This window comes from Polypterus senegalus, chromosome 10, assembly GCF_016835505.1.
Source record: "Polypterus senegalus isolate Bchr_013 chromosome 10, ASM1683550v1, whole genome shotgun sequence".
In the NCBI taxonomy this organism is placed as follows: domain Eukaryota; kingdom Metazoa; phylum Chordata; class Cladistia; order Polypteriformes; family Polypteridae; genus Polypterus; species Polypterus senegalus.
Window position 1 is genome coordinate 111,562,429 of NC_053163.1, and position 26,295 is coordinate 111,588,723.

Genomic DNA, 26,295 nt, shown 5'->3' on the forward strand with positions numbered 1-26,295 from the left:
CCTGGTGTCGTACTGAATTTGTATTGTAGAAAAACAAACTACTGTCCAGCATGCCTAAATGTGTCTTTTCATTTCTGATCGCTATACGGCACTTCCAACTTGGGACAATTCGCTATAAATAGTTTCAGACAATCAGTGCCTTCTAAACATGCAGAATGACAGTGTGAACCTTTATTGTAGCGGCGCAGCATCTTCGTTTCAGTCAGTCATTGTCCTGTTAGACTATTTACTGTTAAATGCTGCTTGAGCTATACCGTTTATAGTACAACAGGTGGCCTACCTAGTTCTTAAATCGATATTGAAATGCACACACAAGCCTCCTAAATTATTTATTGAAATGCCTACATTTACAGTGTCCATTTTAGGAAGTCTTAGTTTTTACTTGTTCTCGTTAGTAGGAATTATAATTTCTCAGTGTCACATATTATTCGTTACTACTCGCGAGTCCCGCATCATTGAGAATCTGTTTTATATTCTGTATATGCAAACTTTTTAAAAGGAGCGTTAATTGAGCCGACTATAGCAGACTTGTCATCTTCTTAAAATGACTTTATTGATTTGATATTGACAATTAATCAAAAGGTCAAAAATCAAGGAGGATATGAGTTTGCATGGACTGTGGTGTGTCTTTTTTTTGTGACATCGCATCAGTAGAGAGTGTGTCACGTTAACAATGCATTCTGTCCTAAATGACAGCGCACACACTTTTTTATATTTCCTAAAGGCCAATGAGTCTGAATTTGCTCATTAATATATTCTGACAGTGTATTTTAATGAGAATGATTATAAACATATTACCCATGTTCATTCCCCATGTAGATATGTAACGTTTGGTGAAAATAAATAAAAAAGTAACAACACGTATAATAGTTATGTTGTTGTAGTTTATGACTAACAAAATTCACCATTTATCTGAAATGTTCTACTTATACAGTCGATTTATTACACTTCTGAAGGTGTACATTGTCAGTATTCTCCTTTGCATTTGCCCCCCAGCGTAACGAGTGCCAGTGCAACTGAGGGGTGGCAGATGAGCTCACGTAATGGGTGACAAGACACATCCTCACCTTGATGCCCAGGCTCTTGTCATTAATATTCCCATCTTGTGCTTTTTCTCGTTCCTGCCAGTTTACTATTATTATTGGACACGTAAGTAGAGGAAATGTGTGTCGTATTTTATGTCTATGAAAGGAAGGATGGTAAAGCCTTGAATGAAACTCAGTGTTGATACTTTGGGTAACAAGAGAGGTAAAGAAGCACGGAACGTTAAATGTGACAGTGACTGAGGAGGATTGTGTAACTGGAAGATGGTTTAAGAATACAGAAACGACAAAAGCTTAATCTTTCAATAATTCTATTTACATCAATGATTTACTCTTTTGTGGTGCAGCTCAGAAGATTGCTTATTTACCCCCCACTGCCGCCTTTGATAAGATGCATTCACAAGGAAAGCATATTGCTGACAGTCAGCTGCTTTTTTTTTAAAGTCTGGGTCCTGATGTGCTTATCCAGCTGCTCCTTCTTGTCAGTACTTGAGTGATCTTTATGTTCACCTCTGGATGAATTCGCAAAGTTTCTTTACAACTTTTTTGTCTCATTAACGCAGAAATCATGAGGCTTTCCTTAAATTGCAGAATACACTGTTGATGCTGCTGAAAGACAGATGTGGCTAGTTATGCAGCACACGATTTTACTCGCATTGCTTTTTGGAAATCAATAATACAAATCAGCAACAGATCTGGGAGTCTCTATAGTAAAAACATTTAATGAGGAGTGTCTTGCGCATATGCTGGTGTAATGACCACGTCGGCTTTAGTGAAGCGTTTCTTAGTCTCTCTGATATGATCTACATGAGATAGAATAGATAGATAGATAGATAGATAGATAGATAGATAGATAGATAGATAGATAGATACTTTATTAATAGATTCTGGATTGTTATAATACGTGCTTTACGCAAAATATGCTCATCAATTTGTTACAGATTTTAGGTGGACACGATTCCACACCAAGGAAAAAGGTGCCCCATGTAAATCGTTCATAATGTCTCCAAAATATATTTGTTAACTTACATTTATACAAAGTCCTTATTTGTATATACGCGAGCCCCAATTAGGATTAGAACTCGCGTCAGCACACTTTACCGCTATAGCAATGACAACGGCTTTTACGCCTTGAGCCAAATCAGTTCAGTGGGCAAGTTGGTGACCAAATAGACTGCTGACTACGCAGATATCAAAATCACGTGACGGGCACATTTGAAACAAGCCTCGAAGCGGCGCTTCGAGCTCCATTGCTTCGAAAGCTCAACACAGTTTCGAAACCTCAGTATCGAGCGGCCCATCACTAGTTTCATGTGCTCTGATAAATTAAACGCTTTTCTGAGTTAACCATCTGCTTAGCACTAAATCATTTACAGAAGTTTCCAGAGCAAATAAAGAATATTACAGTCAGTGCCATCCGTCGCTGCAGTGTTGTAAAGGCAAAATCTTCTACATTATTTTGGTTAGTTAGTTACATTTGGTTATGTTGGTTACATATTCTACATTTACAACTGGTTACATTTCTTATGTCCAGCGCCCCTGCACACTGCGCTGCACAGACAGGTGAAGTGACTTCCTCATGGTCACACAGTGTCAGTATCAGGGCTTGAACACATAAACGCAGGGTTGAAAGTGCAAGGCCGTAACTACAATGCCACAATGCTTGCACATCCACAACATCAATATGAATTAACATAATATAAACGGGTCTGTTCAGAGCCGGCCTTAGGGCGAACCAAATGAAGCGACCGCTTCGGGCCCACAGCTGGAGGGGGCCCACTGCGCCCAAGGTTTTTTTCCTTGATGCGACACTGCTGCGGAGGGCCCAATGGTGCAACAGACTTCTTCACTCCAACCTCTGTTTGTAATTTTTTTATAAATATAATTCACGGGAAACATATTCCATCACCTAATTACTCCTCGTGGACATCTCCACTCGGCACTCCAATCTTCATTACGCTTCACTCAGGCCTGCGCGCCTGTTGCCGCCTCCACGGCTCATCTGTGCCTCTGTCCTCAGTAGGCGGCCACTTACGCTTCAGTCAGGGCTGCTCCGCCGCACTGCATTCTCGACAGAGCATAAAAGGGGCCCTTCTCTTCATAAAGCCATCACTTTCCTTCATATCAATTTATTTCCATTTTGTTAGAAAGAACATCTTGTAGATAGTAGTTAGGCCTTGCCGAATTTCCACAGTTTGAAATTATTGTATTCCAAATGTCTTCAGTTCCACCACCAAAGAAATATAAATCAGGTGCTCAAAAACATAAAGAAAAAGCAGAGAAAGATGAATTCTTCGCTACTGAAAAAATCGTTTTGCAACGCTTCCTAATGAAAACGGTTAGCTCTAGCAGCAGCAGCAACACTAGCACCAGGACTGAACTTCCATTAGTCAAAGATACTGCAACGCCGTCCAAGCCCCACAAGCCTGTATCTGACTCCGAGGAGTCAGAAGCCGATGACGTTAAGAATGACATGGACATGGGTTTTTCGTCAGGTTCAGCAACGTTGCCAGCCGTTTTGGTTTCTAACCAGAAAGATTAAGATTATGACGAGGCTGATAATGATTTCGATTCCTTTAGTTGGGGAGATCCAGGTTTGTGGGGTGCAGCAATCACCGACAAGGAACGTGTCTTCCTAGTCCAAAAGGGGCCCTTTCGCGAAACCGGGATTCAATATCCGACGAATGATGATGGGCGCCATTTTTCTGATTCCTTTTATTCACGAAAATTACCAAATGGGGAATTTGTTGACAAGCCCTGGCTTGTTTACTCAAAGAACAAAGGTTTCAAGGTTCTAGCGATCGTATATTTGCCCCGCATAATGGTAATTTTCTTGGGTTAGTGGAATTGTTAGCCAAATTTGCATGCAAGAGCATGTTCGAAGGATTACAGACAATGAAATCCACGATCATTATCTGGGCAAAAATGTGCAAAATGAAATAATTCAGTTGATGGGTAATGCTACATTAGAGAAAATAATTTCCCATATTCTTTTTTTTTTTTTTTATTAATTTTATTACACTCCATACAAAGCAATCAAGTTTTTACAAAAAGAAAAATAGAGTTAAGAACAGATCGATCCCCACCCTTGAGAGAGAGAGCAAGCCAAACGCATAAAATTTAAGGCTTTTAAACATACCTAAATTAATAAATTCTCTGTGCTTTATGAACTTATTTTAAAATATTACTGATTAGATCCTGCCATGTTTTGAAAAACGTCTGTACGGATCCTCTAACTGAGTATTTGATTTTTTCCAATTTCAAATAATATAACACATCAGTTTCCCACTGACTTAAAAGAGGAGAGTTTGGGTTCTTCCAGTTTATCAGAATAAGTCTGCGTGCCAAAGTGTAGTGAATGCAATCACAATTTGTTTGTCTTTCTCCACTTTAAGCCCTCTGGAAGAACCCCAAACACAGCTGTTAATGGGTTAGGAGGGATTGTGAGTCCAAGGCTGTCTGAAGGTAATTAAAATTTTTGTCCAGAATAATGTTAATTTGGTGCAGGCCCAGAACATGTGACCTAGTGAGGCTGGGACTTTTGCAGCGTTCACAGGTTGGATCATGCCCTGGAAACATTTTGAGAGTTTTAGTCGAGACAGATGTGCTCGATATATAATTTTGAGTTGTATAATTGTATGCTTTGCATATGGAGCTCGAGTGAATTCTCTGCATTGCTACTTTCCACTCCTTTTCTGATATATTAATTGAGAGATCTTTTCCCAGTGTCCTCTTGGATCTTTGAAAGGGAGGGATTGTAAAATGATTTTATATATTGTAGAGATGGAGTCTAAGTCCTTGAGATTGAGCAATATTTTTCCAGCATGGATGAGGGTGCAAGATGAGGAAAATCTGGAAGGTTCTGTTTAACAAAGTTCCTGATTTGAAGATAGTGAAAGAAATGTGTAGCTGGAATGTTAAATTTGGAATGTAATTGTTCATAGGATGCAAAGACGTTGTCTATATAAAGATCTCTAAGCAAGTTAATTCCAAATTTTTCCAGATATTAAAAACTGCATATGTTTGTGAAGGTTGAAAGAGGTGGTTCTCTTGCAGAGGTGCCACAGATAGAAGCTTCTCCGTCTTAAAATGCTTTCTACATTGGTTCCAGATTCTAAGTGAGTGGAGCACAATTGGGTTATTTGTGTATTGCCGATAGCGTGTGTTTATTGGAGCACAAGCAAGGAATACAAAGAAGTACTGCAGGATTTTACTTCTATTGTGGTCCAAGCCTGTGTATGTTCTTCTATTTGTGTCCAGGTTCTTATCGCCTGTATATTTGCTGCCCAGTAATAAAACTGGAAGTTAGGTAGAGCCATGCCACCTTCTGCCTTTTGTCTTTGTAGGGTCGCTCTTTTGATGCGTGGATGTTTTGAATTCCAAATAAATGAGGTTATTGTTGAATCTAATTGCTTAAAGAATGATTTATTAATGTATATTGGGATGTTTTGAAATAAAAAAAGGAGCTTAGGAAGAATATTCATCTTAACAGTGTTAATTCTTCCAGCTAGTGTGAGATGAAGGGTTGACCATCTATGCAAGTCTTGTTTAATTTTTTCCATGCAGACGAGAAAATTTTGTTGATAAAGAGCTTTATGTTTACTTGTGATGTTTACCCGAGGTATTTAAACTGTTCTGCAATGATAAAAGGTAGGGTGTCTAATCTAATATTATATGCTTGAGAATTCACTGGAAAGAGTACACTTTTATTCAGATTAATTCTGAGACCAGAGATCTTTTGAAATTCTGTGAGTGCTGCTAAGACTGCAGGCACAGAATTTTCTGGGTCCGATATATACAGTACCATGTCATCTGCATATAATGAGATTTTCTGTTCCAGTCCTTCTCTGCTAATCCCCTTTATCTGATCAGTATTTCGACAATGTATTGCCAGTGGTTCAATGGCAATGCAAACAGCAGCGGTGACAAGGGGCATCCTTGTCTAGTGCCACGTTCTAGTTTAAAGTAGTCTGAGCAAATGTTATTGATGCAAACTGAAGCTTCTGGGTTAGTATACAGTAATTTAATCCATGCACAAATGTTGGGCCAAACCCAAACTTCTCCAATGTAGTAAAAGGTATTTCCATTCAATCATGTCGAATGCTTTTCTGCATCCAATGATAATAATATTTCTGGGGTGTTTGATTTAGTTGGTGAGTATATTACATTAAACAGGTCGAAGATTTGAAGATAAGTGCGGCCCCTAATAAATCCAGTTTGGTCTTGTGATATTACGAGGGAGCACTTTCTCCATCCTTCTAGCTATGATTTTAGAGAGTATTTTAACGTCGTTATTCAGAAGTGAAATTGGTCTGTATGATGCACATTGTAATAAGTCCTTATTTTGTTTTGGAAAACAGTGATTAGTGCTTGGCGAAAGGTTTGTGGAAGAGATTGGTTATCTCTGGCTTCTGTAAATGTTGCTAATAGGAGGGGAGCTAGCTGAGCGGAGAATTTCTTGTAAAATTCTGCAGGGTAGCCATCAGGGCCTGCTGCTTTTCCACCTTGGAGTGACTTTATAGCATCTAGTAATTCTGATAATGCCAGAGGTTTATCAAGTTCCTCCACACTAAAAGCGTCTATTTGTGGTATCTGTAATGTATCCAGAAATGCATTAGATGTGTATTGTCTTCTTTAAACTCAGTAGTATATAGGGATTTATAGTAGTCTCTGAAAGTGTGCATTATATTTTTGTGTTCGAATTTTATCTCCGTTCGTGTTGGTGATTACGAGATTGCATTGCACTTCTTGCTTGTGAATTTGTTGAGCTAAAAGCTTATTAGCTTTCTCTCCATGTTCATAATAATGATGTCTGGATTTGTAAATTAGTTGTTCAGTTTCTTTAGTTGTCAAGAGGTTTAATTCTGAATGTAGAGCCTGCCTCCTCCTATGTAGAGTCTCGCTTGGTAGTCTGGCATGTTCTTCATCTATTTTAGTAATTTCGCTTTTTATCTCTGCTACTTTCTTGGCTTCGGATTTATTTCTGTGGGAAAGATATGAGATAATCTGTCCTCTTAAGAAGGCCTTAAGAGTTTCCCAGAGTATTCCTGCAGAGATCTCAGGGATGTATTTGTCTCTAGAAAGAATTTGATTTGTTTGGATATAAATTCAGTACAATTCTCGTCAGCTAATAGAAGCGGTTGAGGCCATCTGCGGGTGAGTGTATGGGGCTTAGTAATTTTAGCTCCAAGATCATAGGTGCATGGTCAGAAATAACAATAGCATCGTATTTACAAGATTTAATCTTAGGCAAGAAGTTATTGTCTATAAAGAAGTAATCAATCCTTGAGTAGCAATGATGTACTGGTGAGTAGAAAGAATATGTTCTTGAATTTGGGTTTAAAAACCTCCAGGGATCTGATAAGTTGTGATCAGTTATAAACTTTGTAATTATCTTTGCGGTGTTAGATGTCGTTCCCCCTGTGGAGGAAGTCCTATCTAAAAGTGGATTTAGAACACAATTGAAGTCCCCCGCCATTATAACTTTATGAGAGTTCAGATTGGGAATGGATGCAAATAAATTTTGTATAAATTCCTTATCATCAACATTAGGTGCATAAACATTTATCAAAATCATTTTACAGTTAGATAAGTCTCCCATGACCATTACATATCTCCCTTCAGGATCCAATACTACATCTGATGCTACAAATGGTACTGTTCTATGTATGAGAATTCCCACACCTCTAGTTTTCTTTGTAAAACTAGAATGGAACATTTGGCCAGTCCAGTCTTTTTCCAGCCGGAACTGATCCTTGCTTAGTAAGTGATGTCATTTTATAGTCTTAACTGGAAGTGAGACAGCTTCGCCTTAATTTCCTATTTCCCCTAGAGTTGTTGCCATGCAGCTTATTATTACGTTGGTAGTTATAATTATTAAGATTAATAGGATAGATTAGGTATAGATCAAGCCTGCTCTCTTTCTCTCCCCCCCTTAACCCCCCACCCTCCCTTTTTGCCTCCCCAAGTGAGGCTAAAACCCACCAGTCCTCTGACATACCCAGAGACAGAGAACGTCCAAAGCAAAACAAGCCCCAATGCAGCGGCGCTTTAGGATTAAAAGATAGAGATATCTGTTACCAATATAGTCTTTTAAAAAAAAAAGAAAAAAAGGGAAAAAAAAGAATTTTGCACTTAAAATATATATATAGTCTTCAGCAATTTTAGTGCATTAAGATGATACACCCAGATAATAAACCCGGGTGATGGTGTTAAAGATGTGTCCAAAATAAGCATAACAAGTCTTAATGCAGTAATAGCAATAACAATTAACCAAGGGTATGATATTGAACAGTCTTGTTTAGGGTAGACATGAAGTAATTAGAAAAAGAAAAAAAAAAAAAGGAAAGAAAAAGTAATTAAGCACAATAAAACATAAACAGATAGCGCCCTAGTAATACTAAGTAATAATGAGAACAAATGAGAATATGTGCTGATAAAAACCCTTATTTTAAAACGAATAGATCAGACAGTAGATTATTAACCGCCATGACTCACTATTATGTATCAGAATTGTCCCGGGATCAGCTTTCTTTATCCCTTTTCTGCTTCTTCCTTGCTAGCGAAGACATAGAAATGACCTTGCCATTCCACTTTCAGTTTTGCCGGATACAAGAGGCTGTATTTGACGCTGGCTTGCTGTTTGATGTTGTAGAAGGCAGCGCGTTTAGTAGCTGTTGCTGGAGAGAAGTCAGGAAAGATACAAATGTGGTTATTTTCAAATGTAATATCTTCCTTGTTTCTGAGGAGTGCCATTACCTCTAGCTTAAATGATAATCGTTCAAAAACGAACTATAAAAGACCTTGGTCTGGGTCTAACGGTGTTTGATCCGCGTGACGCGGTAAGCTGCTGCTATCTCAGATTCTGCTTTAAAGTCGTCCCGATTATTTTAGAAAAAGTTCAGCAGCGAATTTCACGGGTTTGAACTTTCGATTCTCAGGCAGACCTTCAATTCTGACGTTGTACCTTCTACTTCCATCTTCCAAAGCAGCCAGTCTTTCTCCGAGTTTTTTACATTCGGAGCTGACATTTTCTGCTTTTTCTTCAGCACTGGTGGCTAAATTTTCGGCTAATTCAATCCTAGTCGTGAATGTCTCCTTGAGATCCTCCAATTGATCAGTAAGCGTTTCAATTTTACCCAGCACCTGTCGGATTTCCACTTGCATTTCTTGTCGCAGCCTTTCATTTGCCTGTTGCAGCATCAGCCGTTGCGTTTCGTTTGCTTGTTGCAACTCCTGCCGCTGCGTTTCGTTTGCTTGCTGCCATTCCTGTTTCAATTCCAGCAACTCTTGTTTCAGCCTCTCATGTGCCTTTGCCCTTGCTTTCTCATTTGCCTTCTCGGTTTTCTTTATATCTTGTACGATCTCAGCGAGCATCACCTCCAGTTTAGACATTTTAATTGTGCCTTCTTGTACCGTGGGTGAAGCATCAGACTCTACTGTAGCCAGTGCTCCCGCTATTCCCGGCTCGCGTGGAGTAATTGAGATCACGGACTGTAAGGCCCCTTCCAGTTTCAGGTGTTCTCCGATCAGCGAGCTATCGAGATCTGCACTCCCGAACTTACATTCGCTCCCCTTTTCACTCTCTCTCGCGACGATGTAGCGGACCTTGGTCCCGAAGAGTCTGTACTTTCGCCCAGCTGTTCCAGCTCTCTCTCTGAAAGGCCGTATCTTGAGCTAGGGCTTCCTGATCTTGGCTTGGGTGCAGCTTTAGTTTTTTTCTTTCGGACCCCCTTTCTTGCTGGCCATATTTATATATGCTTACATATATAATGTAGCAGTGTCCTTGGGTTGAATAAATGCAGGATATCTCAGGATAATAAGCAAATAATATGAAAAATAACACCGCTGCTAGCGGAGCTCCACTTCAGACGTCCATCTCTCGCATCGGACGAGACCAATCCATCGGACGAGACCAATAATTTCCCATATTCATAAGGCCAAGTATTTCTCAATCATTCTTGACTGCACTCCTGATATAAGCCATGAAGAGTAGATGACGATGATAATAAGGATCGTTCATATTGATGGCTTCTCAGTGGAAGTTCGAGAATATTTTGTAGGGTACATAGCCGTTGATGATAACTCCAATCTTGACTGGCTCCAATCTCACAGACCAATGCTTACAGATGCTCTCGGAGTTGAAATTAGACCTAGGTAACTGTAGGGGACAGGGATATGATAATGGTTACAATATCAAAGGCAAACACTGTGGTGTTCAAAAATGAATACTGGATAAAAATCCACGAGCATTCTACATCCCATGTAGTTGTCATAGCCCTTAATTTGCTTGTTGGAGACATGGCTAAATCGTCACCAACTGCCATGTCACTTTTTGGAACGTTACATCAGATCTATTTGCTGTTTAGTGCTTCTACAGTATGCTGGCAGATTCTGGAGAAGCACATCAATAATTTCACTCTGAAGTGCATTTGTGACACTAGATGTGCTGCAAATTAAAAAGCAGCTTTATAAGGCATGTAAGACTAATAAGTGCAAAGTGAATCATACGACCTATGAGAACATGAGGGGAGCCATTAAGAAGGATATTAGGGAGGCTAAAAGACAGTTGGAGAGGAATATAGCAGATAAGGTGAAAGAAGACCCCAAGAGATTCTTTCAGTATTTTAATAGGAAAAGAACAGTCAAGGAGGAGGTCAAGTGCATCAGAAATAGTAAATGGGAATTAAGAGATACAGACAGTGAAATAGCGGACGCCCTAAACTTGTATTTTTCTGAGGTCTTCTCAAGGAAATGGATAACCTCACAGCACTAAACGGGACTACTAAAGAGGTACTGAAGGATTTGGAAATTGTAGAGGGAGAAGTGCTGCTCAGATTAAATAGGCTGAAATCAGACAAATCACCGGGACCAGATAATATTTATCCTCGAGTTCTTAAGGAGGCTACTGAGTACATATATAATCCCTTGGCACATATTTTTAGGAAGTCACTGTACACTGGAGAGATTCCATAGGACTGGAAAATGGCAAATATTTATCCATCCATCCATTATCCAACCCACCATATCCTAACTACAGGGTCACGGGGGTCTGCTGGAGCCAATCCCAGCCAACACAGGGCACCAGGCAGGAAACAAACCCCGGGCAGGGCGCCAGTCCACCGCAGGGCACGCACACACACACACCAAGCACACACTAAGGGACAATTCAGAATCGCCAGGGCACCTAACCTGCATGTCTTTGGACTATGGGAGGAAACCCACGCAGAAACGGGGAGAACATGCAAACTCCATGCATGGAGGACTCGGGAAGCAAACCCACTGCGCCACCGTGCCGCCCTATGGCAAATATCATCCCGTTATATAAAACGGGTAACAGGGCAGATCCAAGCAACTATAGGCCAGTAAGCTTAACATGCATCACAGGAAAATTAATGGAGGGAATTATTAAGGATAAGATTGACAGCATATGGTAAGTAAAGGAGTTTTTTGGAACAGTCAGCATGGGTTCAAAAGAGGGAGGCTGTGTTTTACTAACATGTTGGAATTCTAGGAGGAAGCAGCAAAAGCATATGATCAGAGTGGAGCAGATGATATTATTTATCTTGACTTTCAGAAAGCCTTTGATAAGGTGCCACATGAGAGCTTGGGAATCAAATTAAAGAAGTGGGAGTTTAGGGTGATGTTTGCATATGGGCGCTGAATTGGCTCAGACACAGGAAGCAGAGGGTGATGGTGTGAGGAACCTCATCAGAATTGGCTGATGTTAAGAGTGGTGTTCCACAGGGGTCAGTGCTAGCCACTACTATTTTTATTATATATAAATGATTTAGATAGGAATATAAGTAACAAGCTGGTTAAGTTTGCAGATGATACCAAGACAGGTGGATTAGCAGATAATTTGGAATCCGTTATATCATCACAGAAGGACTTGGGACAGCATACAGGCTTGGGCAGATTTGTGGCAAATGAAGTTTAATGTCAGTAAATGTAAAGTGATACACATAGGAAGTAAAAATGTTAGGTTTGAATACACAATGGACGGTTTGAAAATTGAGAGTATACCTTATGTGAAGGATTTAGGAGTCATAGTGGACTCTAAGCTATCGACTTCCAGACAGTGTTCAGAAGCCATTAAGAAGGCAAACAGAATGTTAGGTTATAAAGCACAATGTGTGGAGTACAGGTCCAAGGGGGTTATACACAACTTTATAATGCACCAGTGAGGCCACATCTGAAGTACTGTGTGCAGTTTTGGTCTCCATGCTACAAAAAGGATATAGCAGCGCTAGAAAAAGTCCAGAGAAGAGCAACTAGGCTGATTCCAGGGCTACAGGGGAAGAATTAGGAGGAAGGTTAAAAGCACGGAACCTTTACAGTTTAAACAAAAGAAGATTAGGAGAGGACATGATAGAAGTGTTTAAAAGTATGAAGGGAATTAGTACAGTGGATCAAGACTGTTATTTTAAAATGAGTTCATTGAGAACATTGGGACACAGTTGGAAACTTGTTAAGGATAAATTTTGCACAAACGTTAGGAAGTTTTTCTTTACACAAAGAACAATAGACACTTGGAATAAGCTACCAAGTAGTGTGGTAGAGAGTAAGACTTTAGGGACTTTCAAAACTCGACTTGATGTTTTTTTGAAAGAAATAAATATATAGGACTGGTGAACTTAGTTGGGATGAATGGCCTGTTCTCGTGTAAAAAACATAAAATAAAATCCATCCACCCATCCTGCTATATCCTAACTACAGTGTCACGGGAATCTGTTAGAGCCAATCCCAGCCAACACAGGGCGCACAGCAGGAAACAAACCCCGGCCAGGGCACCAGCCTTCCGCAGGGCACACACACACACACACCAAGCACACACTAGGGACAATTTAGAATCACCAATGTACCTATCCTGCATGTATTTGGACTGTGGGAGGAAACCGGAGCACCTGGAGGAAACCCATGCAGACACGGGGAGAACATGCAAACTCCACACAGGGAGGACCCCTGAAGCGAACCCAGGACTCCTAACTGCAAGGCAGCAGCGCTACCACTGCTCCACCATAGAAATAAAATAAATGAACATAAATAAAATAAATAATAAATAGAAGTAAGATTACATAATCACAATGGGGAAACCATCAGTATTACTGAAGGTCACGGAAAGCAAGTTAATAGAAATGAGTCTTTAATCTTGTTTTGAATAGTTTAATTGTAGAAGACTCCTTTATGTAATGAGGTAAAGAGTTCCACAGGTGAGGAGCAGCAGCTGCAAAAGCCCTGTCCCCCTTAGTTTTACACTTGGTACGAGGGACAACAAGGGACAACTGACCAGAGGATCTACGCACTCTAGATGGCTGGTGTAAAGCACACAATTCAGAAACATAGGCAGGAGCAAGCCTATGTAAAGATTTGAAAACTAGCAACAAGATTTTAAAATCAATTTGAAAACTGACAGGCAGCCAGTGTAAAGAAGCTAATATTTGAGAAACAGAATCAGACTTTCTTGCCCAAACCGGAAAGCGAGCGGCAACATTCTGGACCAACTGTAACCTGCGTATCAGGGATTTGCCAATCCCAGAATACTGCAAGTTACAGTAATCAAGGCGAGAAAAGATAAAAGCATGAGTAGCTTTCTCACGATCCCTAGATGATAAAAAAAGGCTTGATCTTACCTAAAAGACGACTATGGAAAGAGCAACTCTTAACTACAGAATTAATCTGTTTCTCAAGAGAGAGGTTACTGTCAAAAATAACACCAAGACTGCGGACCTGAGGTTTACAAAAGACAGAGAAAGAGCCGAGAAGTCCAAGACCAATTTGGCCTTTAGCTGATGGGCCCACTATAAGCACCTCCGTTTTATTTTGATTCAGATCAAGAAAATTGTTAACCATCCAGGATCTTAGTTCAAAAAGACAGTTGTGCAGTTGATTCATTGCAGAGTTGCAATGAGACGAGAATATAAACCTGGGTATCATCATCATAGCAGTTAAAAGAAATGTTAAATTTCCTAAAAATAGCTCCAATATGGTGAACGTATATAGAGAATAAAATAGGACCCAAAATGGATCCCCGAGGAACACCACATTTACTGTACGAGGAGCAGTAGACGAAAAAGAGGAATTTAAAGTCACTGAAATGTGTCGACCAATTAGATATGACCTGAACCAGTTAAGAGCAGCCCCTTTAAGCTCAACAAGATGTTCAAGCCACAACAGCAATATCTCATGGTCACTAGTGTCAAAGGCATCGGACAGGTCAAGGAAGAGAAGGACTGCAGCGTCACCTGAGTCAGTAATAATAGAGATGTCATTGAATACTTTCAGGAGGACCATCTCAACACCATGATAATGCCTAAAGCCAGATTGGTAGATCTCAAATAAATTATTGGAGTTATGGTGATCAACCAATTGATTATAAATAATTCTTTCTAATATTTTAGCCAGAAATGGCAATTGGGAAATCGGGCGAAAATTGTCTAAAACTCCAGGATCTAATTTATAATAAATGTCTGTTTATGGTGTAGTGTTGAAAGATGAATCATTTCACACTCTGACCGGAATCAGATGTGATGCCACCATAGCATGTTTAAGGATAGAATCAGGTCAGAGCAATTAAAAGAGCAGACAGTTAAACAGTGAATAAACATGGCTGATGCAGTACACATGTTTGAAGATTACAGCTTTGCTTCAATGATCCAAGGTATTGCAGCTCCTGAGTAATAATCCTCAGAATTCAAGAGGACTGGACCTGAATGTGCCCCTGAAGCTTGAACGTTTACACTCACCTGATTTCCGTTCATTGCAGTGTTTATTGTCTGAACTGGATGCTGAAAAGGAACCTATAAGAAATAGAGAAAAAATGTGTCTGGTGAGAGATACCACAGAAAAACCAGTGCTCTTTGGTGGTATTGGACTGCATTCATTCTTCCCTCAATTCTGAGCAGTCTCCCTTTCCTAATGACAGATTTCATTTTTTGCTTTTTAATAAACTTGCAAACTTTTCTGAAATGAAATTTTACTTTGTCATAATAGGATAGAAAGTCGATTGATGGACAAAATGGTATATGTATCCATTTAAAATTAAAACTAGAGCACAGTAAAGTGTGCAGAAACTGAGGGGTTTTGAATACAAATCTGAATCAATTTGAATTTAGTGTTTACAGTATATACAGTATATATATATATTTATATATACTGTATCACACACATGCTGTTCAATGAAAAAGAATTCAGCCCCCAAAACTATCCTCACATTTTATTCATATATTCTAAACTTACAGCATATTGTAACCATGTCACATTACACAACCTTTGTGGAGATTTTCATCCATAGTGTTCTACCCCACATCTTGTTAGTTGAGACTGTTATTTGTTGAACTGTGCTCCCCCTTCATCTTGTCATTTATTAACACACCAGTCAGTCATGTCCCACACTCACAGTGGTGCTATAAAAGTCTATGAAACTCACATAAAGCACATAGGTCCCATAATAAACATTTGAATACAATACACCCCATGTCTCTCACGTTGATACCCCTTTATATCTTATTTCAGTGACGTCCAAAACGTATCTTTAGGATATATAAACCCCTGGGTCTGGTTAGTTGTGGTATGCAGCAATTTGAACCTCTGTCTACACGCTTCTCTTTGTCTTGATCCAACCTTGGAAATCACTCGCCTTTTGAATGTCTTTTAAAGATTTATTGTTTAATGTATAATGTGTGCTTGTATTGCTTTGTAAATCATTCTTTATTGTCTTTGATTGTACACCTGTATATACCTGTATGTTTCTTTTGTATATATTTCAGGTTACAACGAGGTACGTCCAGTAAAAGCCTTCAAGAAAGCTCACCCCTTGTCGTTTTTATGTGGATGTGCTGAGTTGTTTAAACTCCATGTGGCCATGTTGCACGGACAGCGTGGAGTGAGGCAGAAAACATAGACTTCATGTCTATAATCTTAACAAATCATAGGCAGTTATAGCATGCTCCCGTGGCCATCATTAAACAAATCAGGCCAATTTAGGCTTGCCATGTTTACCTAGTGGGGATGATTGTGACTGTGTGTGTCCTGGCCCCTGGTTCAAGTTATGTTCCAGTCTTGCACCTGATGCTGTCACCTCCTGTAAATTCCAAATGTACTGTAGTGATTGGATTTGAAATTGAATACACAGATGGGTAAATAGATAGTACAGTGTTCTACATTATAAAATTAATGCAAGATAATAAACTTGAAAGATAATTAAAACATATATACTGTATATAGTCTGACTACAAACACACACACACATCTGGTTTGTATTTTCCAAAAGAAATTGCTAATATAAAAAATAAATAAAAAATACAATATACACTTTTATTATACAATAACTATATACACAAACCATTCAATAAATGCACATAACAGTTCACTAAGCCAGCATTTTCAACCCATGTGTCTAACAAAAGTTTGTTTTTTTTTTCTTTCTCTCTCTCTCGCACTCTCAATGTCAGTCCAGTTAATTGAAAAAAACACACCAGGATCAAAATAAAATTCGCCTTTAGTATTTTATTTATCTATCCCAGTTTACACCATTATAACATTTCCACTTATCTGGGACCCCGAATCAACAAAGACAAAATATGTCTTCTAAACTCAGTCCCGTTTGTCCACATTTCGTCTACTAGCTTCTTCCTCTCTACTGGTTACTCGTGAATGGCAGGTTAAAACAAACAGCCTGATTACACAGCAAGTAAAGCTGTCTTTTTTAGAAATTAGAATTACAGTAAGACATAGTTTATGTCAGCTATCAAACCATGAACAGGCATTCGTTTTAAACCTTTTTTTTTGCCTTGCCCTTAACTTTTTTTCCCATAGCACGCATACTCAGACTCACTTTACTCAGCGATGCGACATTTATTCGGTTAAGTGTTACTTTATTTATAAGTGCTTAACTTTCTTTTTTAGTAACGTCACACTCACCAGACCTCAGTTTCTATCTTCTGTTTATTCACTTTCTATCCTCTTTTATCTTAATTTCTTTTAAAGAACCCTTACAGCAAGTCTGGTCAGTTTAAATCCTGCTTATCGAAGGCGGCGTTGTCGCGTGTCTCTTTTTTTTTTTAATTGCACGCCTTTTTCTCTTTCGGTCTCTCGGTCTCTGACCCTTCTGTGCGCCTGCGCAGAGATATTCCCCGCTCCTCTGCCTCTCACTCTAAAGATTTCCCTGAAATACATTCTCTTTTAATGAAAGGGACTCTAGTTTCCTAGATTCTTATGCATATATAGTACTTGCTTACATTTATTTGCTTTAGTTGAGTTCCTGCTGGTTACAAGACGCAAACTTTGGGTCTTTAACCTTCTTTACCTTTCCGTGTGGAAATAATCTTTACCCCTTTTTATTTTTTGCAAATGCACACTGACGCAGCCATATACTAAATACATAGCATTTATTCTATGCTAACTGTAATGTTGTTTAAATTAGTGTTTTTTTTTTAGTTTATTACATAGAATTTGTAATATTTAATGCGTGTGCTTTATTTCAGGTCAGATGTATCTTATAAGTGAATTTGTGAGACCAAGACTAAAGTGGTATCATGGGGCTTATAAGGAAGAACTAGTACTGCTTTAAATTGTGAGCATTTTACCAAGAGTTTAGCAAAAAGGTTTGGGTATAAGTACATGCAGGCAGAGGACAAGGAATGCTAAAAAATAGGTGACTGAGCTCAATGATGGCACCATACTGTCAAAGTCAGTTGGGTGGAGCAGATTCAAGTGAATGAAAACAAGCGTTTAAGAGCCTAGTGAGAAAGGTAAGAGTTTCAAAGACATCCATGTGGGCATGTACAGGCCCGTCGCGACAAGGCAGGCAAACCAAGCAATTGCCTGGGGCACCGAGCTGGCCTGGGGCCCCAAGACAACGACTGGTTAAGAATAAAATGCAGCGACAAACTGTGTGAGCGCCCCATTGATAGTGAATGCAGTAAAGTGCAATGACACTGTTATCGGGATCCCCCTCAAGGGGGCCCCCCTCGCTAACAGCAGCCAGCCAACCACGCGATCTCTGCTGCCCGCAAAATACAAAACTTCCTCGGCAGTCAGGAAGCGGAATTATGCTTCAGGAAGCCAAAAAAGAAAGAAGAGAAAGGAAGAGGAGGATAAGAAAAAACAAGACAGTGGTAAGTGATAAATTACACACATAAAATAACTCTACTTGTCTTGTACAAATGGTGCAATTTTGCAGCAGGTAGGCTAGCAGAAATATGTTTACAGTAATCCCTCCTCGATCGCGATAGATGAAAATCCGCGAAGTACAAACCATATGTTTGTATGGTTATTTTTATATATTTTAAGCCCTTAGAAACTCTCCCACACTGTTAACATTATTAGAGCCCTCTAGACATGAAATAACACATTTTAGTCAAAAGTTTAAACTGTCCTCCATGACAAGACAGAGATGACAGTTTTTTCTCACAATTAAAAGAATGCAAATAGATCTTCTCTTTAGGAGCAGAGAATTTCAGAGGGAGAGAGAGAGCTCGCGCTCGCAAAGAAAATCAAACAATCAAAAAATCAATACTTGTGCTTTAAAGTTTGCCTTTAGCCTCACTGCTCACATCTCCTCCGTCACGCAGAGAACGTCAGAGAGAGAGAGAGAGCGAGATTAAAGCAAACAATCCAAAAATCAATAAGTGTGTTTTTGGAAGCACCGTGATAAAGCGGCATTTCTTAGAGGTGCGTTCGTATCCACTAGGCAAACAGCTTCTGTGCAAGCAGCCCCTCTGCTCACAGCCCCTCCGTCAGGCGTAGAGAATGTCAGAGAGGGTGAGAGAGAGGCAGAGACAAGAAAACAATCAAGTTCCGCGCGGGAAGCATATCTTATAGCATTGAGGAGTTTTATTTAATATGTAATACATGTTCTGATTTGGTAGCTTCTAAGCCATCCGCCAATAGTGTCCCTTGTATGAAATCAACAGGGCAAACAAACTGAGGAAGCAAGTACCATAAATTAAAAGACCCATTGTCCGCAGAAATCCGCGAACCAGCGAAAAATCCGCCATATGTATTTAGATATTCTTACATTTAAAATCCGCGATAGAGTGAAGCCGCGAAAGTCGAAGCGATATAGCGAGGGATTACTGGTATGTATCATACATAAATGACATGACATTGCTATAGCTTTGTAATAGGTTTTGATGAAAGTGGCATAGCATGCTATACTAACTATTCCACTGTGATAATCTATTTAGGAAAACAACACAATAAATTCTGTGCATCAAACATTAGCTTGGGATGTTTTTAAGCATTGGTAGTCGACTCACAGCACTACTAATAATTAGTAAACATTTAATTATAATTTCACTGTTTGTTAACAGTAAAAAGTTTATTTATATAGCACATTTCATACACAATGGCAATTCAAAGTGCTTTACATAGAAGAAATTAAAATAATAAAAAGAAATAAGAATAATTAAAACAGTTTAGAAAAATAAAATAAAATACAGTACAGTCGGACGAACAGCTGCACAGTGCTCATTCAGTAAATGCATAGCTAAAGACTAAAGATTAATTAAATGTCAATTTACCTTCTATTAATGATTGTTTATTTGTACAGTGGTGTTTTTTGCAAATGTTCAATTGTTGAAAATGTTCAAATTTTATGCACTTTATATGCAACAGCAGTATTTGCACTCTAAACATTTTTTTATTTATGCACAGTATATGCAACAGCAGTATTTGCACTGTAAACCTTTTTTATTTATATAAAGTGTGAGCGAATTTAAACTGTATGGCTATGCTGTGGTTCCTTTGTGTGCGTGCGTGTGTGCAGGGGGCCTCCATGTCCATTTTGCTTGGGGCCCCCAAATTCCTTCAAACGGCCCTGACGGCATTGGTCTCCTGACTGGTGAAACTCCATTGGTGAACCAACTCAGCGACAAGGAAAGAAATTCCGTGGCGATCCGATTCTGCAGCAACAAGGAAAAATCCAGCTATCGAGAAATCATGCAGTACGACAATGCGGCAAAAAGCACACCCAGAGAAAGCCACGCAGGCACAGAGAATACATCAACTCAACACAAAGAACATACAAGTTTAAACCTTCACTTTCCATTGCCAACCAAGTTTGCTAACCATTGCGCCACCACGCAACCTCACACACATCACAAGGAAAAAAGAAAAGAAAGAAATTGAAAGAAATGGTCTCCCTTGTAATTTATAGTTATCAAAACAATGTTTTTCCCTAAGACTTGATCAGGGTCTGAAGGAAAGGTGCTTTACATATTTATAAACATATGTATAATTAAAAGTGGAGATGTTTTCATTTTTCCAAATATTACACATATTCAAATTTATTTAAGCCAAAATACCTCGGAGCTCTGGAAATTTATATCCAATATTAAGAATTTTATGTGCATAATGTACCACGTTACCCAGAGGCGTCAATGTTTAGTTTTCCTTCTCCACACACACACTGCTCTGTCCACGCTCACATATAAATAGTTGAAAAAGCTTCTTTCAATTCACATAGCACAAGTAAGAAGACAAGAGGATAAAAATGACTTTACACCAAGGCCACAGCTGCATGTGGAAAAGACACGCACACACACATTGAATAAGTTCAGCACAGACACACACGGACATCAGCGTGCGCCAGGTACCTTTGAAGTCAAGTACAGTGCACATTTCTTTTTAGCTCATCTAATTATATTCTTTCCCCACAAATATATACACATACACACACACATGCTCACAAATTTTTCTATCGCATAATTTTTTTCCTTTTGGTGCTTTCGTTCTACATCTCTTTAAAGACTGTTTTGCTTATCGGACTGTAAATACGGCTCAAATTGTTCTTCAATAGGGAGTAACATGAAGCACAAGTATTTGAATCAAGTTAACTTTTTCAAAACTTTACATTTTAATACCCAAATTCCAATTAAAATACTTTTCCAATTTCCCAAATGCTCGCAATTCTCCTACTCCGAATTTTCCTATGCTTGTTTCAATTATGCTTCTTGATGATTTCATGTAATCCTACTGCTGCAAAGAATGAAACCTATCCCAACTGAAAGTGTTTAAATCATGGCATTAAGCTTCCTTTAAGACATCTTGTCAAGTAAACTATGTGAATGCTTTTCCGATGCATTTGTAGTGTATTCTCTGTCTCTCTGATCTTCTGTATGCTGACAGCGAACAATCAGCACATATCTTTTCCAAATTCACACTAGTTACAATATCAGGTTTATCCGCTTTACTCAAGTTTTCTTAATTGCTATTTGTATTTATTTATTTTCATATACATATTTTTGCAGTTTATACTCGCCTTGATTGAACTGCTTTAGGTCTCATATATTTAATTGCTGTACTTCCTAACAGTAACACTTTTTGATAAAAAAAATCTCTCAATGTGTCTCCATGAAAAAGGTGCTTGATTATAAAATCCCACTCACACTCGTTATGTGCTTAATTACTTTACTGCGTCTCTCGTTACCCACTTCTTGGGTCCGGAGCTCATTCACACTCACACTTGTCTCCGCTCCTTTGGCTTATTTTACTACCACTAAGAGATAACGGAGCTCATGCAGTCACTCAGTCAATCATTTCTTATTCGGGAATGGGGCTGTCTCTTTTTTTTAAAAAAATATGCATACTGTATATATGCCTACACTTCACCTATGCTTTTGTCATTTAGTGGTGCTAACCTAAAAGCTCTATACCATTTTATTACTTCACCCACAAACACCTGCATTATGTCTAGTTCTGTTTTTCTTATATTCTCACTGACATCTTTTGTTTTATAATTCTTTATGTATTTCATCAGCTCTTCACATACCCACAGCCGAAATCCTCCCTGACAATACCTTTTCCCACACTTGTCTCCGGTCTGTGTACAGGAGTAAAGTTATGGATCTAAACAATTGTCCTCATTTAGATGAGCCCAATGAAAACTTTTGCATTATTTTTCCTCCCACAGGGTTAAATGTATTCACTTTTACGTGCACGTTTCTCCTCAGTCACTTTGTACTTTTAATATCAATACAGCCCTTTTTTATATATAAAAGCTATACACAATTTCTTTATATACACTTATATATATTTTTACATTTCAAAACCCTAATTTGTACTCTCCATTTGTACTCACTCACACTTTTTGCACCTTTGTGCTTGCCCTATTGCCCTATCTTTGCCCTGCGCTAGCTTTGCCCCTTTGTGCCACACACGCTCTGCACTCTGCACCTTTGTGCTTCACTCACTGCATTGCTGATTGCACTCCACATGTACTCGCACTAACGTGCTCTCATTCACTGCGTCGCTGACTGCGCTCCACATGCTCTTTGCACTTATGTGCCTTCCCTAACCGGTAACAAATATAAAACTATTTTATTCCCTTATCTGTCCCTAATACTAGTACTAATACACTCACACCACCTGTCCCCTTGCAGCCCGTCCTTCTTGCTCTCCTTATGGCAAGACTGGAAGCGGTATCCGGACAGGCTATCTAGTCTATACCTGGCAGACCCCCATCTCTAATCCGTTCTGTAGACAAACTAACATAATCATTTTCAATGTTTGGTTGAAAATCCTTTACAGTCGATGACTGCGTGATGTCTGAACCCATGGCCATCTCCAAGTGCTGGGTTTCTGCTCTATTGATGCTTTGCCAGGCCTTTACTGCGCTGCCTTCAGTTGCTGCTTGTTTGTTGAACTTTCTGAGGTCAGTTAATTGACTTGGCCATTGAAGAATATTCCACATCTTTGCGTTTTCACTTTTTGTGTGATTGTCCATCCGCACAGTAAAGCATCATCCTATCAGTCTTGTGTGGAAGAAAATTATGTATGCAGACACCCCCCACTGGAATGCCCCGATTTAAGCAATAAAACACAGGCAGGAGAAAGTGTCAATCATTATTATAAATCTCAGAAGAGGTAAAAAGTATCATATCAGTGTTTTTGCAAAGAAGAAGTGTCCTCTGTGCTATACTGTATTTATACAGTCCATTGATTAGGTCACTATTCTTTAAAAGGAATTCATTACATAATCAGAAAACTTTTAACATGATTGGTTATACCTAGTTGCTAACTGGACATGGCAGATGTTGATACCTTAGATGACCACAATTTGATTAATAGTGATGTTTGTTTAGGATGTACGTGACTTTTTGAATGTACATTTTTTGTTCTTATTTTTATTTAAGGAGATGTGTGAACTTCACATACATCTTGTTTAACAAAAAAAAAAAAGAACAATGGCCTAATTAAGTTTATGATCCAGCTTGGTACAATAAACAGGAAACTTAGTACTATAGAAGAATGTCTATGCCATAAATATATAAGGGTTATATAAATAACGGTTTTAATGAAGGGTAATCAACATATTTAATTTTAGTTTTACTGGAGATGATGAACATTGCTGTGAACTTGACAAACGGGTGTGCTACGTAAAATTAATTTTAATTAAAATCACAATATAATAATAATGTGAAAGAATGTGGGGCCGATTTTTCAGAAAACGCTTTATCTGATACTGCCTTTTTACAGGCGTTTTTAAAGAAGATACTTACTTAACAGGATATGATACTATACTGTATTATTGTTATGATTTTGTTTGAGTTTACTTCAGGCAGTGAAGAGAAAAACATAAAAGATCTTGGAAAGGATAATGAGAAATATGGCTGTTTTCAAGATGAGTAATGTAACTTCAAACACAGTCCACGTAAGTTCCAGGCGAAACACTGGCTTTGATAAATATGCATTTTCTTTAGTGTTATTAACACTCTGCATTTAGACCTGCCAATTCTGATTATGCTAATGTTTTTTTTTGTGATAGTAAAAGAGCATACCCAATTTCAAGTAATATGTAACTATAGTGTCATGAAAGGAAAATATTTTGATTAATCTAAAAGTTTTACTTTTCACTAATTAAATTTTAAGAAACTATAAACCTTTCCAAACATTATGTGATTAAATTGAGCTACAAATATTGGGGCAAGTGAATAGATCATTTTTGGCACATTCAGCTCATACTAGTTAGGTTTTTGTATGGAGATGAACTCCATAAAATTGTAAGTGAAAAAAACATGATCACTTTGTAATTTATGGACTGAACTTTTCCTTCTCCCACTTATTGAACCTTTTTTAACAGGTTTTGGAAAAAGCCAGGAAGAGCAGGCCAGTGTCTCTCGATGTCATAAATTCTCCACCCTGGACTCTCCTGCCTAAACGAACAGTTTCAGATGATATAATAATGTATGTGTGTGTGTGTGTATGTAGAAGTTGTAAATAGTTCTGTTTGTGCATTATTTAAAATACTTTCAGTTTGCATTGTGTTTGTGTATTTATTGTTTCATAACTACAATATGTTAAAAAAAAGAAAGACTTCTAAATAGCCAGGGGTCAACTCTGGTTAGAACACCAGACCATTGCCTTGTACATAAACTCCCTCATTCAAGGCTAATTTAATGTCTTCAGGTAATCTGCCCTGCATGAGTTTGAAATACATTATGTGTGGAATATTAGAGTACCTGCAGAGAAAAACCCATACCCTAGTGAGAGGATATTCAACTTTCATTTCAAGAGTGATTTGGCATTCTGAGCAAATCTTATGTTTTTCACTCTGTGGTAATGTTTTACTATTTAATACATTTCTTCAGTTAGGAGACTATTTTCATTCTGCTTTTGCAAGTTTGCAAACCAACAAAGGTTTATTGGTATCTTACACTGTCAGATCTTTTGTAAACTAATAAAGTTTTTTGCAGAGCCAGATTCAATGAATTCAAAGATATCCATTTGCAAATTGCTGCCTATGCAAAAAATTGTTGTTCATAAGAGTTTGACTACAAATGCTTGCATTCAGCAGAGCTTTCAGTTTAGCGGTAGTTGTTAAATGCCTGTATTGTGTACAATAAACACATGAGCCAGACACAACTCCCAGTTGTCTCTCTTACAAGCTAATTCCAGTTTTACCTATTTCCATAACAACCAGCTTTTCATTGCCGTGAGCAATGGGGATTTCTTAAACTTATGGAAAGAAACTGGTTTTGCACTTTTCTAACTTTCACTCCTCTTAATGACTCGTCATCAGGCACGTTGTTATCATTAGCAAATATCATGCGTTTAGCCAACCTCTAGATGTGAGATCAAAGAGCCTGTGTGTTGGGATGGGGTATCCATCTTGGGGTTATGTGTGAGGTGTATATGTGTATCAAAGCAAAGTACAGAGGAGTGCCCTCTTGGGGTATCACATGTGTCATACATGTATGTAAGCTCTTGAAGATCAGGGCTGGATCTCATAGTGGCTTAGGCCTCTAAGTCCATCCCACCAATGACACCACTGCTCTAAATGTTTGTGCTATGTCTGTTACATCATGTAATTAATGCTCTAATTATACTTTGTTACCTCATGTTTAAAATCTTTAGGCAGACCTCTTCGAAATATACTAAGTAATGTGCAGTCTTTCCAAGCCAAATCTGTTAGAGTTTTTCAAGTAGTAATACAGTTGTTTACATATGAGCTATATACAAAGAGGACTGATCATTCATGTTAGGTAGAATGCCCAGAGGAGGCTGGGCGGTCTCATGGTCTGGAACCCCTGCAGCCACTCTCCGTCTGGAGTTTTTTTTTTGTTTTTTCTGTCCTCCCTGGCCATTGGACCTTACTCTTATTCTATTTTAATTAGTGTTGTCTTATTTTAATTCTTACTTTGTCTTTTTTTTTTTCTCTTTTCTTCATCATGTAAAGCACTTTGAGCTACATTATTTGTATGAAAATGTGCTATATAAATAAATGTTGTTGTTATTGTTTTTATCTGTCTGTCTGTCTGAAACCTGACTTGATGTTGTTTTGGAGGAATTACAAGTTTTTTTCAATCACTGTGATGCAATTCTCTCATCAGGAACATAATTCTTGCCACTCAAAATGCAGTTCTCAAAACAGTTAAAGTATTTTTCATAACATAGACTCACTTGTGCAAAAGACATTAAAACAATCTAAACCTTATTCACCTGTGTGAGAACATTCAGAGTCAGTCAAACACTTCAACACTATGACCAATGAATAAAAACCTTTCACCACTGTTTTAAGACTTAGACAACAAATAGTTTTACACTTTTACCAAAACCTTACTGACTTTGATAAGAGTACTGCAAAAAATGTGGGCCTAATGTCGATTAAAACATGTTTGGACACAAAAATGAAGCGAGAAGGATTTATTTGAAACTTTACACAATAACATTGCTGAAACTGGGAATAGTTGAAACTACATGCATCAAAAAACAGACAAAGAAACAATATAGAAACTTAGGACATAGCACC

At 38.4% G+C, this 26,295-nt stretch overlaps 1 long non-coding RNA gene across 2 annotated transcripts; it reads left to right on the forward strand.

Annotated features, from left to right (window-relative positions):
- Nucleotides 1-18,124: 18,124 nt before the first annotated feature.
- Nucleotides 18,125-25,570, forward strand: LOC120537408. Of its 2 annotated transcripts, none has more exons than XR_005635315.1 (3): nucleotides 18,125-18,160; nucleotides 23,595-23,697; nucleotides 24,127-25,570. It is a non-coding gene; the product is annotated as an uncharacterized LOC120537408 (long non-coding RNA). The 2 variants fall into 2 exon arrangements; XR_005635316.1 differs by having other exon boundaries at nucleotides 23,605-23,697.
- The last annotated feature ends 725 nt before the right edge of the window (nucleotides 25,571-26,295 follow it).